This window comes from Chiloscyllium plagiosum, unplaced genomic scaffold (assembly GCF_037043375.1).
Source record: "Chiloscyllium plagiosum isolate Xiang-an unplaced genomic scaffold, Cpla_swu_hap1 HiC_scaffold_38, whole genome shotgun sequence".
NCBI lineage: Eukaryota > Metazoa > Chordata > Chondrichthyes > Orectolobiformes > Hemiscylliidae > Chiloscyllium > Chiloscyllium plagiosum.
Window position 1 is genome coordinate 76,979,539 of NW_028270176.1, and position 6,000 is coordinate 76,985,538.

General features: G+C 44.8%; 1 long non-coding RNA gene across 1 annotated transcript in view; it reads left to right on the forward strand.

Moving 5' to 3' along the window:
• Nucleotides 1–4,877, forward strand: part of LOC148139648 (uncharacterized) — a 37,853-nt gene extending 32,976 nt beyond the window's left edge. The window contains exon 4 of the long non-coding RNA XR_015753677.1: nucleotides 4,809–4,877. This is a non-coding gene — a long non-coding RNA (uncharacterized LOC148139648). The remainder of the gene's footprint in view (nucleotides 1–4,808) is intronic.
• Nucleotides 4,878–6,000: the final 1,123 nt, after the last annotated feature.

A 6,000-nucleotide genomic window follows, 5' to 3' on the forward strand; every position in this document is an offset into this window, starting at 1 on the left:
TGTAGGACATCGAGTCAAGAGGAAGAAGGAAAATAACTTAACATTGAGGATCCAAGGATCAGAAGCAGGGATCTAGAGAGTTACATGGGCCAGCACAGTGGCTCAGTGGTTAGCACTGCTGCCTCACAGCACCAGGGATGAGATTTCGATTCCAGCCCCAGGCGACTATCTGTGTGGTGTTTGCACATTCTCTCCGTGTCTGTGTGGGTTTCCGACAGGTGCTCCGGTTTCCATCCACAGCCCAAAGATGTGCTGGTTAGGTGAATCAGGCATGCGTTGTTCAAGAAAGGGAATAGAGATATTCCTGGGAATCACAGACCTGTCAGTCTTCTGTCTGTGATGTGCAGATTATTGGAGAGGACTCGAGGAGCCAGGATTTATGATTCCTTGGAAAACCATAGTTTGATTAGAGAAAGTCAGCTTGGCTTTGTAAGGGACAGGTCATGCCTCACAAATCTTATTGAATCCTTTGAGAATGTGACAAATCATTTGTGGCTCATTTAGAAAGTACAGAGTATGGGATACATGGAAACCTGCCTGTCTGGATACAGAATTCCTGGCCCATAGAAGAGAGAGGGTGATGACAGATGGAAATCATTCAGCCTGGAGCTCGGTGACCAGAGGGTTTTCTGCAGGGAGAGGTGAAAAAATCTCTGCTCTTTGTGATTTCTGGATGACTTGGATGTGTGAGTGGAAGACTGGGTAAGTAAGTTTGCCAATGACACAAAGGTTGGTGGAGTGGTGAATAGTGTGGATGTCTGTTGGAGGTTGCAATGGGACATTGACAGGATGTAGAGCTGGGCTGAGAAGTGGCAGATCAAGTCAAATCTGGAAAAGTGTGAAGTGCTGCATTTTGGAAGGTGAGACTTGAATGCAGAATACAGGGGTAAAGACAGAATATTGAATAGTGTGGAGGAACAGATGGATCTTGGATTTCATGAACACGGATACGTCAAATTTACCACCCATGCTGATAGTGTTGTTGAGAAGAAATATGTTGTATTGGCTTTCATTAGCTGGGGGTTTTAAAGCCATGAGGTTATGCTGCAGGTCTATAGAGCCCTGTTTAGACCCCGATTAGAATATTGTGTTCAGTTTTGGTCCCTTTTTACAGGAAGGATGTGGAAGCTTTAGAGAGGGTAAAGAGGAGATTTACCAGGATACTGCCTGGACTGGAGAGCATGGCTTATGAAGAAAGGTTGAGGGAGCTAAGGCTTTTCTCATTGGAGTGAAGAAGGGTGAGGGGAGACTTGGTAGAGGTTAACAAGATGGTGTGAGGCATAGATAGAGTGAATAGTGAGAGTCCTCTTTATCCCATGGCATGCATGGTACAAGGGGGCATAATTTTAAGGTGATTGGAGGATGGGTAAGGGGAGATTTCAGATGTAGGTTCTTTACACAGAGAGTGGTGGGTGGGTGGAGCGGACATTTAATAGATTTCTTGGATAGGCACATGGATGATAGTAAAATGAAGGTTATGTAAGGTAGTTTGATCTTACAGTCGGGTAAAAAAATAGCATGGCATCATGGCCGAAGGGTCTTGTGCTGTACTGTTCTGTGTTCTACGTTCTGTATGGTAAACTGGGTAATAAGCTCAGATCAATGTAAAAGGATATGGCATTCAGGAGGAGCTAGTGAAATGGATACAAAATTGGGCTTGATGATAGGAGATAGAGGGTGATGGGAGACATATTGTTTTTCTGACTGGAGGTATGTGACCAGCGGTGGAGTGGGTCCACTGTTGTTTGTCATTTGGATAAATGGTTTGGATGGGAATATTGGTTTTGTGGTAATTAAGATTTTTGAGTGACACTGAAATTGTTGGTAAAGTGGACAGTGAAGAAAGTTATCTGTGATACAACAGGACGAATAGTACACTGGGATAGTAGGTGAAGAATAGCAGATGGAGTTTAATTAGATAATGTGAAGTGTTCCATTTTGGTGAAACTAACCAGGGTGGGACTTGTACAGTTAATGTTCGGGCCCTGGGTAGTGTCAGTCAGAGACCCAGGGATGCAGGTACACACTTCTCTGAAAGTGGTATCACAGGTGGACAGGTTGGTGAAGCAGGTGTTTGGGATGGTTACCTTCTTTGGGCAGAGCATTTAGAGTAAGAGTTGGGATGTCATGTTGTATCTGTACAAGACATTGGTGAGGCCACCATAAAAGCATTGTTGACCAGTAGGAAGTACTCATCTGGTTCACTTGCGTCCTTTAGAGAAGAACATCTGACATTATAACCTGGTCTGGCCTGCACGTGACACCAGACCCACAGCAATATGGCTGACTCTGTGCTATACACTGGGTAATTAGCAGTGGGGCAAAGAATGTTGGTCCAATCAGTGACACCCTTATCCCATGAATGAATAAATAAAAATACATGTATCCCTCCCTACCTCTGCAAACCCCTCCAGCTGCAGCAATCTGTACTGGCTTTGTAACACCGTTCAGGCCCTGACCACTCTCTGTAACATTCTTACCACCTCCAGCACCTTCAGCTCTCCCGGTTCCTTTTGTGACATAAAACCTTGTCAATTATTCCCTCTTCCACCTGGCCTCCTCCTGCGAGCAGACCCTTTGAAATCCCTTTAAAACTTACTCCTAAAACATTCCCTCACTTCAGAATTTTAAGTACTTTTTGGTGATCCTCTAAGCCCGTTAATCTAATATGATCCTTTTTACTTGAGTGAGGGACCGATGGGGATTTCCTGCTGAGGATTTGTCTGTTTCAGTGGAATGTCCTTTTGTTGAGTGTTTTATACTGCTCCTTCAGATGTTTTCCACTGTTCATTTGCAGACACATATTTAGTCTGTTTAGCCTGTTGACCTTGGTCAGTTCTCCTCTCAAACTCATGTAATTGGCTGTTTTTTTTCTAGTTGTAGCTTGTCCTTTCTGTGATTCACTTTAAAACTTTATATTTCTTTAAACTGCACTTTATCACAATTTCGCAGAGGATCTCTCCAGGTGACATTACTCATTCACTACGTTTCATCACACAACGGTCGCTCTGAGATAGTTACGTCCCTCGCCAGTCGCACAATTTGTTATTCAAAGAAACACTGAAAACTAATTCTCTGAACTCCTCTTCCAATATCACTCTTGCCAGTGTGACTGTCCCAGATTTTGTGAATATTGATGTTTCCCAAAATTATCACAATGTGTTAGTTAAAAAAATTCCAATGCGTTCCTGTGTTATGCAGTGATGAGCAACGGAATGCTGTTTGGTGGCTAAAACTGTTCTACTGCTTGTGTCCTTGGCAAGTCGTAGCCAGAATTTACATTCAGACTGACTCTACTTCATGATCGAAGACCAAATGCTTTCTCTGTCATGCCTTTCTTAGTGTTACCCATTTTGCCTGAGTTTCCGCAAGATTGTGATTCATTGAATATTTATGTCCACCTTTTGTTCACCCTGTAACCATATCTCTCTGGTGTCTAAACCTCTTCTATCTCAGTGTCACACATCCATCTGCCTTATTGATCAGACTTCGTCCATTCAAAAAAAACATAACTTACTCTCTCCCACAATTTCCTGTCACAAACCTATTCCCTGATGTACAGTTTTAGTTAATCGCTGTCCCATCCTGTTCCTTTCTGATTGCCTTCAGCCACATCCCCATACTGTTCCGATGCTTCACCTTTTCTCTTTGGATTTGGAAAGCTCCTTTCACCTGGACCCTGTCCCTGCATTCTCTCTGTCAGTTTAAAGCCCTGCCCATAAACCTACTGACATGATTGGCCAGGACACTGGTCCCAGTACGGTTGCGGTGGAACCATCCTATTAGATTTTTTTTAAAATCAGGTAGGGGATGTGGGTGTCTCTGGCTGACCAGCCTTTCTTGCCCAGCCCTAGCTGCCCATGCGCTGAGTAGCTTGCTTGGCCATTTCAGAGGGCAATTAAGAGGCAAACACTTTGCTGTGTGTATGTCGTGCAGACCATGTGAGGATGATCAATCTTGTTGTCGAAAGGACAAGTGGGCGGCACGGTGGCTCAGTGATTAACACTCCTGTATCACAGCACCAGGGTCCCAGGTTCGATTCCAGCCGCGGGCAACTGTGTGGAGTTTGCACATTCTCCCCGTGTCTGCATGAATTGCCTCCGGATGCTCTGGTTTCCTCCCACAGTCCCAAGATGCCCAGGTCAGGCGAATTGGCCATGCTAAATTGCCCATAATGTTAGGTGTATTAGGTCGAGGGTGATGGGTCTGAGTGGGTTACTCTTGGGCTGAAAGGCCTGTTTCCACACTGTATGGAATCTAATATAAGGGATTGGGATTTTTGTACATCAGCAATGGTTTCATATTTGTTTATGGATTGTTAATTACTATTTTTAAAACTATTGATTTTGAATTCCACCTTATCTTATGATGGGATTCAAACCTGCCTCCCCTGAACGATAGCAGTGATTTTGGACAAATGCCCTAACAATAATGTTACTAGGCCATCACTTCACCTGCTCACTGGTTGCTCATCCCTGAGCACTGACACATGAAGCTCAACCCATTCTTCCAACATGATTGTGTGATCCTGAAGTCTTCCAGCACTCCGGTGATATCACTCAGTCTCTCTCCATGTGGTATCCCTCACTGTGTGGGTCTAATTGCTGCCTCTGTCAGTGTCTCTCTCTCGCAGCTACTCCAGATCCTGAGCCAACAGAATTCTCCAATCCAGAGAGACGCAACAGCACAGGCCAGGGATGGAGTTTGGGATTTTTCAGATATCTGTGGGGCTCATTTCCATTCTCCTTGTGTAACCCTCACTGCATCAGTCTAATTTACCATTCTGTCTACTTCTCTGCCTCCTGTAGGTTCTCAGGAAGTTACTGACTCAATAGACTTCCAAATTGCTGTGTGTCTCATCCATCACCTCATTGAAGATGGTTGGTCAACCAGAGAGACAAAGGGCAGGGAGACCTGGAGCCTTCAATAAATCCTGCAGTGAGGTAAGATCACTCACAGTGCACAGAGCAGGGAGCAGTGAGAGGGCTCCAAACATTGGCTAACAAGACATGATATAGATACAGTACTGGATGGGGAGCACAGTATAGACACACACCATGCTCAATCACCACATCTACTTTAACTTATGTTGCACTGAGACAGCATTGGGAGTTCAGAGTTATCAATCCAGGCCTGCGCTGTCTTAGTGAGCATCAGGACAACAGAGGTTAAAGCAGGCCTCCGATGAGAGGTTGTGAATGCTGCCTGGGATCTTTCTGTTCTGTGTTCTCCCTCGAATACTGTACTAAGACTCATTACTCTGCAACACTGTATCTATGGCATGGCTTGTGCACCAGTGTCTTCAGTCATTTTTAACTCATATAACAGTAATTGCCCCTGTAACCTGCTCCATTCCCGATAGTCCCTCCACATATTTGAAACATACTGCATTTCAGACTACCATCCCTAACGCTGTGACTTGCTTCAGTGTCTACAACGTGCTTTATTTCGGTACTGTAATCCTCTGTAACTGGATGCAGAGTGATAGAGCAGGGAAACAGAACCTGTGGTCCAACTCCTCAATGCTGCCCATGTTACCTAAACTGAACGAGTCCTATTTGCCTGCGTTTGGCCCTTATCTCTTCAAACTTTCTCCTCTCAATATACCTCCCCAAATGTCTTTTCCATGCTGTAATTGTTCTTGTTTCTCCCATGTGCCCTTGGCAGTCCGTTCCATCTATGCACCATCCTCTGTGGATAATGTTCCCCCTCAGCTCCCTCTTTAAATCTTTGCTCTCTCACCTCCCGTTTATACCCTCTAGTTTTGGACTCACCTACCCTTGGCTGTTCACCATTCTTAGGGTCACTCCGTGGCCTCCTTTTCCCAAGGGAAATATTTAGGACAATGTTACAAATATCTCCAACGTATGTAACAAAGTGCTGGCCAATGTCGGCAAATGTGCCAAATGCCGCTTTCCCCACCCTGTCCACCTGGTATGCCACTTCCGAGAAACAATGTAACTTGCACACCTTGATCTCTCTCTCTCTGTCTCTCTCTCT